Source organism: Triticum dicoccoides, chromosome 7A (assembly GCF_002162155.2).
Source record: "Triticum dicoccoides isolate Atlit2015 ecotype Zavitan chromosome 7A, WEW_v2.0, whole genome shotgun sequence".
NCBI lineage: Eukaryota > Viridiplantae > Streptophyta > Magnoliopsida > Poales > Poaceae > Triticum > Triticum dicoccoides.
The window spans coordinates 726755674-726765383 of NC_041392.1; the positions used below are offsets into that span (position 1 = coordinate 726755674).

General features: G+C 49.4%; 1 long non-coding RNA gene across 1 annotated transcript; it reads left to right on the forward strand.

Annotated features, from left to right (window-relative positions):
- Nucleotides 1-634: 634 nt before the first annotated feature.
- LOC119332594 lies at nucleotides 635-1571 on the forward strand. The gene is made up of 2 exons (XR_005161038.1): nucleotides 635-880; nucleotides 937-1571. It is a non-coding gene; the product is annotated as an uncharacterized LOC119332594 (long non-coding RNA).
- Nucleotides 1572-9710: the final 8139 nt, after the last annotated feature.

A 9710-nucleotide genomic window follows, 5' to 3' on the forward strand; every position in this document is an offset into this window, starting at 1 on the left:
AGAGTGCAGACTCGCTCATTTTGCTTTTTAGGAAGTCCATATTGTAATCTCTAAAAAGACTTATATTTAGGAACGAAGGAAGTACCATCTCCATCCCACAACATACCCAAGCCTCTATATCCGGCAAGGTTTTCGCCCTGAGATTGATACACTTGTTTGAAAATGACCCATGGTGAATCGTGTATGTGGCGCGTGGTATTTTTTTGGTACAGGGCTGTGTAGAAACGGCATGTGTGTTTAGAGTTTCGTTCAAAAAAATTTGAACTGGTGTGATGGTTCGTTTGGTTGCTTTAGCATTTTCGATTGGATGTGGGTAGGCTGGCGTGGTTGTACTGCATGTGGGCCAGGCTGTCACGATGGAATTTGTGCGCTGTGCTCCGATGCTTCTTCGTATCTCGATTGGTCGTCGGTTTGTGTCCCGGCCGCTGTTGCCCAATCGATGTGTCGCTTTCGGTTCGCGCCGCTGTTGGTTAGTCGTTGTGTCGCTTTCGGTTCTGGCCGCTGTTGCTTTTGGTTATTCTCGGTGCCGCTTTGGCCACGCTTTCCAGGCCAATCCTGTGTCGCCACCCGCCGCCCACCGTGTCTCACCGCACCGCTCTACCCAGCTATAACCCCCCACATCTCCACACCCGTCTCTAGATGTTGCCGCCGGCCTCTGTCTCGCCGGAGTCCCGATTGTTCGTTCCCCCATGTCTGTTGCGCGCAGACGCCATGGTGATGCATGCAGCAGCCGCGCCTCCTTCCGCCCCGGCTATGCCACCCCCTCCTAGCCAGTCACTCCAGCGACGACGCGGCGGCGGCCGGGTCCAGACAGTATGGCGCGGCGGTGTCCAAATCCAGGGCGGCGAAGATACACAGCATTTCCCGCCGGACCAAGCAGGTTTGTCTCCTGTCCTCTCCCACACCCATCTCACTAACAGCCGCGGCCACTTGCAGCTAGCTGCTTCAGAGTTGAAGTCGTCTTCCAGCAGCGACGCCCTGCTACAGCCTCGACAGCAGAACCTCGGCACCTCCCCCGCGAGCACCGCCCAAGGAAGCCACAACCCTCGCATGTGACCCCGTTTACCAGCACACGTCCCCGAGGTCGATGATGTTCCCCGATGTGCTGCCTCACGGCGGCGCGGATGGCTAGAGCGCGCAGGTCGTCCGCCGGTTTGGACGATGTTGTCTCATGTTTCTGCCTCATGTGGTTCAAGGGGGCGCTCCTCCTAGGCAGGCAGACGGCTTCAACAACCAGCGATGGACAAGCCAGCACGGAAGAGGCGGGAGTGGTGATGCTGCTGCCGAAGCAATTCTGCAGCTCGCTCACAACACAGATGTGCGTCACATGTGCCATATGCGGTCACATACGCATCCCGCTCACAACGGAAGAGGGATGTCACATGCTGCTATGCCAAAATACAGGATGCTGATAGCTGCGGTGATGTGTTCGATTTGTCTGTAGGAATATCTGCGTTATAGTGTGTTGGATATTTCTCTTGTTTCGCCTGCCATCCAGATTTAGTTATTCAGCAAACTTGAATGTTTATGTGTTCACTATTCAGTACTACGACTTCACTGTTTAAATTGAATCGGTGGAGCCTCCCAGTGAGCAACGTCCTTTGTCTATTATTCCTTCAAACCCGAAAAGTTTACTGAAGAGTCAGAGTACAGCTAGATTACATTTCTGCCTACAATCTTATAGCTTAATTTATTCTTTTGCTAAATGTGTGTGTGTGGACAAATTTCTGTAGGGTGATGCAAAATATTGCTTGCAGATAGGAGGCTATCTACACTTCTACAGGCATGCATGATGTCGCTTTGTTTATAATAATTTTGCAAAACTTGTATTTGTTCAAATGCTTCTAAGCAGTAAAAATGCCCCTTTACTTACTGTCGCTGCTAAACATGGGTGCGGTCATTAGTGTCGGCTCAGCCGGGGTGGGGTGAAATCGAGCGGTGTCTGGGTATGTCGTGGAGGTAGATGGTATGTGTGCTCATGCGTTTAACAATTTCTGAATTTAAGGCTATCTTTGTGTGCTTCTCGATGCTCATGTGCGTAATAACTTGTGGATGCAGGTACTTCTAGCTTATCTACTAGCGAACCCCGCGCGGCGGCACGCCGCGCCCGTTGAGAAGGACGTATTGTCGGCATTGGAATTTTTTGCATGAATACAATTTATATCAGAAGGCAAATAAGGGGGAAAAGCTTTCATTCATAACTACCTTACATATAACGTACATGTAAAATGAAAAAGGGATAGTACTACATTCTGGAGAGAGTTCTCTTATTTTCACTGAACATGGTTCTACTGAAAAGAAACAGACACGACAGAAATCCCTATGGTGGCAAGACACACACAAGATACCACAGTCCAAACATGATCTAACTGGCAGCGACCGACGACATGAGATAGCTCTATTTTGGCAAGATGGAGCGTAAGTGACATCGGAGTTTGAAATCAAATCATCCTAGTGTAACCCCCCGCAGGATTAGTAACAATAATGAAATGATAAGGAGCTTTTGCAACATGTTCCGGTCGTCCCATTGATGGGCGTCCACCCGTGTAACTGATGATACGATCTTCAGTAAATGGACGTTGTGGGTACATACGGAGGGGCACCCTCTGCCAAACCACTGTGCAATTCATTTTCATTTGACAACGACAATTTCACATACTACAAAAAACAACTTATGGTCGAAAAGTTGCTAAAAGTCAGTTGGAAAAACTATTTATAGTTAGCAAAAAGAAATACTTCAATGCAGATCTCAACTATGTAGCCAAGATTTCATACTTCTTCCATTACAAATAGCTAAAAGAAATACTCCTAGTTCATTATACATACATATATCACCTATCTGGTCAAGATCTCGTACTATTCCTACATTATGCTCCCTCTTATGGCCAAGATTTCGTACTTCACAGAGGAAGTATCATTTTTTTATTCAAAAGAGTAAAAAAAACTCGATGCTACAACATCTAATTAGATTCACCAAGTTGTACTCTTCGAAGTAAATCCTTGAGGATAGGTACGCTATTACTTGCGACAACTTATTATGTATGATCAAAAAAGGAGAAGTAGATATCTACCACAGATGAACAATTTTTGTAAGATGAGGCCTTGTTTCTGGCCATTGCATCTAGGTTGGTCACCTCTCCTTTGTGTGTATACTTTTTAGTAGAACATTACAATATCTGCATATCAAGCCGTAGGAATACATAGACAATGCATGTAAAATTCGTCCAGTTGATCAAGTCTCAGTTCAATGTCGCACATGAACTGCCATATATTTGGATTTTGGATTTTGATCATAAATTTGGCTAACTGTGCCTCTAACAGCCAACACATGTATATACACCAAAAAATTTCCTTCACCTATCCACACAACCGGCCACGAAAATCACGATTGAAGAAAAAAAAACAGAAGACAACATACACAACTCGCATGCAAGCAAATCCTGAACACCGCCATCCCATGCAAACTGCCAAGAATTCAATCAAAGCAATCAACCCGGTCACGTGGTCAAATCACATGCAGCAACCATGCAAAGAGAATATTGTTCATGCCATACAAAACCGCTAAGCCCACCTAACAAACGTACCCAACCATATGCCCTACTAATTCACGTATCCCATTCCCATTGGACAGATTTACCCTTCGACAAAAACTTTAAATCGCGACAAAAAAGAAAAGAAAGTGGCAAATAGGAATGGTAATAAAAAGGGAGGAAAAAACGGAAGGATGTGTTGACATGAACTGCGCCGTCGTTGATACATAATGTTGACAGAAGGATGTGTGATTCTTTAGAATTTAGAATTCTCCGGGCTTCCTTGCTAGCATGGCGACGTTGAAAGAATGCACACCTCTGAATCCCAACTCGCCATCTTTCTTTAGCCTTGTCATATTTTCCCAGGGCATGAATCTCGGTGTGACTACGTGCATGCGACTGAGAGAATAAAAAAAGACTGAGAAAGGCGCATCTGGGGTGGCCACGTGAGGGTATCTCCAGCCGTTGGCCTCTCAGGAGGGGCAAAAAATCGTCCCTGAGGCGCACCGACGCTAAACCGTGCACTGGGGGCGTGATGCCCCCCAGTCGCGGCCTCCCACGGGTTTTTAAAATGTTCAAATTCGGCGCAAACACAACGCAAACACGGGCGAGTTCGTTCAAATTTAAACATATTTTATAAAAAAAGAAAAAACTACCGTGGGCTACCCCGCCGCCCGCCCACGCGGTTCTACATGCCGAGGAGGCTGTAGAACCGCGTGTAGTCACCACCACCGCCGTCGTCGTCGTCGTCGCCCCAGCCTACGCCTCCGCCGTCCTTGATGCATCCCTCCCCCGGTTGGCGCGGCGGGTTGGACGGTCCGGGGGCGTCATCGTCGTCGCTATCGAGGATGACGACACCGTCCTCGTTCTCGCGCCCACGTTTGCGGGCGGCGATCTCCTCCAGGGCCCGGCGCTCCCAGATTGGGCTGTCAGGGACGTACCGGGGCCCCTCCCTCGCCGCACGCGGCAGGGACGAGCGGATGCGTGCGATCTCTGAACGCCGCGCCGCGTCGGTGGGTACCGGGGGCACCGGCACGCCACCGGCGCTGATCCTCCACGCCCCGGGCACCCGCATGTCCGGCGGGACCGGATACTCGGCCTCGAAAAGGAGGCGAGCCTCGTCCTCGTGCAGATGACGGTGCCCGAATCCGTTCGCCGCCGCGCCGTCGCCTGGGAAACGCTCGGCCATGCTTTCTTAACTGGTGACGGCGAGAGAAGGAAAGGGGGAGAAATGAGCGCGTCGTCAGTGGATGATCGGGGTGAGTCTCTCCGGCGCGCTTCCAGTCGGCTTTTATAGGCGGAGACGCCGCGTGGTAGGCTTGGCCGGCGTGCTACGCGTGGCGTGATTGCGTGGCGGCCGAGGGACGCGTCGCCCAGCCTTCACTGCGCCGCCCGTGAGGCATCAATGGAGGCTGACCGGCGCGGCAGCGCGCGCCAGCTTTGGCATTGATTCGCCGCGGGAAACGAGGCGATGAGGACGACGAAGGGGCGAGAAAAGAGTAGAGTCGCTGACGCGGCGGGCCCGTGGCTCTTCGCGCCAAAAACGATTCGCCCGGCGCCCCCGAGCGACCCCAGCACGCCGGGTTCGGGTTGGGTCCGCCGGCGCCAATTTCGGCCCGAGCCGGCGAAAACTGAGCTCTTGGAGGCGCGACTGGGCCGATTTTTTGGCGCCGGCGAAAACTGGGCTCTTGGAGGCGCGACTGGGCCGATTTTTGGAGGGCCTTCTTGGGGCGCGGCTGGAGATGCCCTGATTACTGGAGTCCCCAAGCATCCTGCGTTCTACCCTACTCTACCACGTATAGTATTATTTTCTCGCAGCTATTACTTCACGTGCGTACGTAGAGAGCTGGTCATTAGATCAGCCCAGACGTCGAGGAACTCACCCTCAGCTAGAGCCTGGTTGTAGATGAACCAGACGCAGACGTCGTTGGCCAGATCGGCAGCATGAACGATCGACGTACCCAACTGCATCTCCCAGTGCATCCTGGCTTGGTCGCCATAGCAAGGGCGGATTGCGTTTATGTTGCCGTCATTGCCGGCGAGCAGCCGGCTCCGATCCTACATTCACTGTTGCTGTACAGTCTAATCTAAATAGTAGGAGTACTACTAAATATAACGTCAGCCTTTTTAGCAAATGATTACCAGAAGGTCAACCGGAGATTAAACACTTCAAATAGAACACGGAAGTATCAAATGAATAAATCTAGCACCCAGCTAGGAGACACACGCAGCAGCAGTATCATGCAAGCCACGCCCACACGCAACGCAATAGCGGGCTCATGCGCAAACCGCAAGCACGCACACAAGGCGGCAAGGCAGGAGGAAACAACCGAGCGACATGAGCCGGAGCACCTCCTCACGTCGGTTGGCGCGAACCTACCCGAGGCGTCAGTTTCCTACAGCAATGACGCCGGCCAGAGGCGGCGGATCACCTTCTGCATGACAACGCTGACCAGGCCGCCCAGGCACTTGGTGAAGGCATGCTCCCCGGGAGCTCTGGACTCCGTGCTTGTTGTTCCTTGAGGGCAGGCGGCGCGCGACTACACCCACGCGTCGTCGGACGGTCCGTTGATGGGTCTCTCCACGTGATTGAAGCGCGTAGAGCCATCGTCGGAGCTTCCTGCGGGCGGCGCTGGGAATGGGCGATCGTCGTGTTTCCTCGATTCTTGTTGTTGCGTGTCCAACGATAGCATGATCAGGACCGGCCCTGGAGTTTCGAGGGCCCCAGGGCGGACTCCATGAGTGGGCCCAGCGGCCGCGGTGGAGGAAAAAAAGAATTCCATACTTTGATATAAAAAAATCTGGTAAAGCCATAAACTATGATATATTTTCCCCTTGTAAATAGTACTTCCTCTATAAAGAAATACAAGAGCGTCTAGGTCACTACTTTAGTGATCTAAACGCTCTTAGAAATATAGAAGCATTTAGATCACTAAAGTAGTGATCTAAACACTCTTATATTTCTTTACGGAGGAAGTATATGATAATAATAGGTTGTGGTGCTTCAATAATATTGGCATCTAATTGCTTTAGATTATAAAGTAGTGTGATTCCAAAAAATAAATTTATTCATAATCTCCTTCTAAAATTTAGTTAACTGATGTGCTCATTTTCTCCTTGTTCTCTTCTCGGAATTAGATAAATGTTTTAGGCAACATATTTGTAAAAACAAAAAGGAGAACACCTCAACTTGGGGTAAATTAGCAGCAATAATGTGTGCTCCAACACTGGTATGCTCTACAACTATCCAAGTACAAAACGTTGAGACCACGTGACCAAGACCAGCTATCTCGTCAAAGAGTGCAAGTGTTATAAAAACAAGAATACAACTTAATTTCCATCCATCAGATTAAAATTAAGGGCTGAACAATTCATAAAATAAATTACCTCACTCGTTCGTGTTTTCCTCGCCCTAGGGGCAGTCGGCAGCCGTTGCAATGCTCCGGCCTGCGGCAGAGTTTCACGGCATTGGGCCGCTCCGTCCTTCGTTTATGATGGGAAACGAAGCCATAGGCCCCGAGCTTGTGAATACTGCTATCGATTGGGTTTGGAGAATTGAAGAAGCAATCAAACTAACAGCCACGGAAAGGTCAAAAGGAAAAAAAACTGACAGCCATGGCTCCGCGCAAACACGTACATATACTTACAACCGATCGTTATTCGGAACGAATTCAGCGTGTGCATTCTTTGGGCTTCTTATCTACATACATATCACGATGGGCCTCTCAGGCCTTGTTGGTTCTCCACTTGTATGGATGTACCTCAAGCATATATATATATAGGACCGGTCTAGCGAGCGGCCGGCTGCTCACTATACTTTGCGAGCGGCCGGCCCAAAATTGCAAGTTTTGGTCCTCTAATAATTTATAAATAGCAATTATCTATTGTGTGTCTTTTTCTGTTAGTTAATGGATGTTTTTATTAGCATTAAATGCGTATAGCAAATGCGTACAGACTGGTCCGTGAAACACATTTATTTTCGTCTCTTAAATCTTTAAAAAGTCATATCTTTTAAACCACACGTTGGAATTTAGATCCGTTTTCACCTTTGGGTTCATCGCGATGAGATCTTCGAAACTAGATCCCATATGGGTATGTTTCAACGAATTTTTTTTGATGCCAACTTTGGTGCTATATGGTGCAACTATAGTACTGCATTATGCAACTAGACTACATTGCCGTGCCAACTGAGTATATGTGTGTGTAACTAGTCCTGCCAACTAAATATTAATGCGTGTGCAACTAGTGTCCTGCCAACTAAACATCAATGTGTGTGCAACTAGACTATATTACAATCCAACTAAGCATATGTGTGTGCAACTAGTCTTCCTGCCAACTAAACATCAATGTGTGCGCAACTAGACTACGTTACAAGCCAACTAAATATCAATGTGTGTGCAACTAGACTACATTACAAGCTGTGATAATTCATATGCGACTATGCGGACCAGATTATGCAACTATGTGGCCATGTATGTGCCAACTAGGACTACTATGTGTGCAACGACAACTACTGAGGATGCAGCTCCAAAAAACTGGGTTTGAAAAAAATTGCACCATGCAGTACTAAAGTTGCACAAAGCAGTACTGAAGTTGCACAATACAGCGCCAAAGTTGGCATCAAAAAAATTTCGTCGAAACATATCCATGCGGGATCTAGTTTCGAAGATCTCGTCGCGATGAATCCAACGGTGAAGACGGATCTGAATTCCGACGTGTGGTTTAAAAGATACGACTTTTTAAAAATTGAAGTGGCCAAAATAAATGTGCGTGAATCTATTTCCAGGACTAGTCCGTACGCATTTAATGCTAATAAAAAACATTCACTAGCTGACAAAAAAAGACACACATGTAAGTAACCAGCCCGGCCGCCCGTTCCTACGAAAAAGTGGGCGTGCACTTTTAAGATTTCAGGATATATATATATGGACTGGGTCGGGGCCCCTAGTTTGGCTGGGCCCCAGGCCGTCGCCCCCGCTGCCCTGGCCCAGGGCCGGCCCTGAGCATGATGTCGCGACATGGTTGTGATCGAGACGGTCCTTGAGGAGCTTGGTGCCCTTCCGCAGTGCGTTGCCGGCACAGCCGTTTTGTGCCAGCTTTTGGCCCAGCACGGCAGCGCACACCACCAGCTGGACAGAATCGACCACGACGTCCGCTTCCCCGCGTCGTCGTCCTCCGTGGCGATGTCAACCGCTTGGCCGCGCCGGAGAAGGCCGTCAATGGAGAGTCGGCGGGCCAGGCGAGGGACTGACAGTGGCCTGCAATTGGCCACGGGCAGCGGCATTCGCTGTGAATGCAGGACCACCCTGCACGTCGCCGCCACCTCCAGGAGCAGTGGCGGAGCCACCGCCCAGCGACCTTGGGCAGTTGCCCGGGCTCGCTGGCTGCACGATAGCAGCGATCGACAAATTTTTAATGGGCCAAACCTGTTTGCTAGCTTGTTTTACCCGGGCAAAAAAATAACTGGGCCTTTTTTTTTCACCGGCTCGTAGCCTAGGCGGAAAACAAATGAGACGAGGGAATGCCTACGACAGAGACAGATCGATGTCTCCGATTCCCCGTCTCTTCGTTCCTCACAGGCGGCAAGGGCAGGGACTGGGCGACAGGTACTGGCGGCTGGCCCTAGACGGCTACGCACGGCCGGCGGCGAGCGGACGTCCGGCGCCGATGCAGGTCTACTCGTCCCTCATTCCCTCCTTTGTCTCATCTTTGGCAGTTCTAATCTAAGAAAATAAGAATCCTCCATGGTAATTAGGGCTAGGGTCTAGGGATCCCTCATCTAGTCATCTCTGAATAATTTGCTAGGGCTAGGGATTGAAGCGCAACCAAGATCTCAAGTGCAAGTGTACACAGTGGCAGCAGCAGCAGCGTGCCTAACATCACGTGTGTGGAATAGCTGCATCTGAATTCTGAATAGCTCTTGCCAGATAAGCTTTTAGTTAGTTTTTGTGATGATGATATATTATCAACTGAGTGTACAACCTCAACACAGTAGCAGCAGCAGCGTGCTCCTCCGTTCTATGCTACTAGTTAAAGTGTTAATTACTACCCTTGTCCCCCTCCGTTTCTAAATATAAGCCTTTTAGAGATTTCAATATGAACTGCATACAAAGCAAAATAAATGAATCTATACTCTAAAATACGTCTATATACATCTGTATATAGTCTGTATCAAAAGAT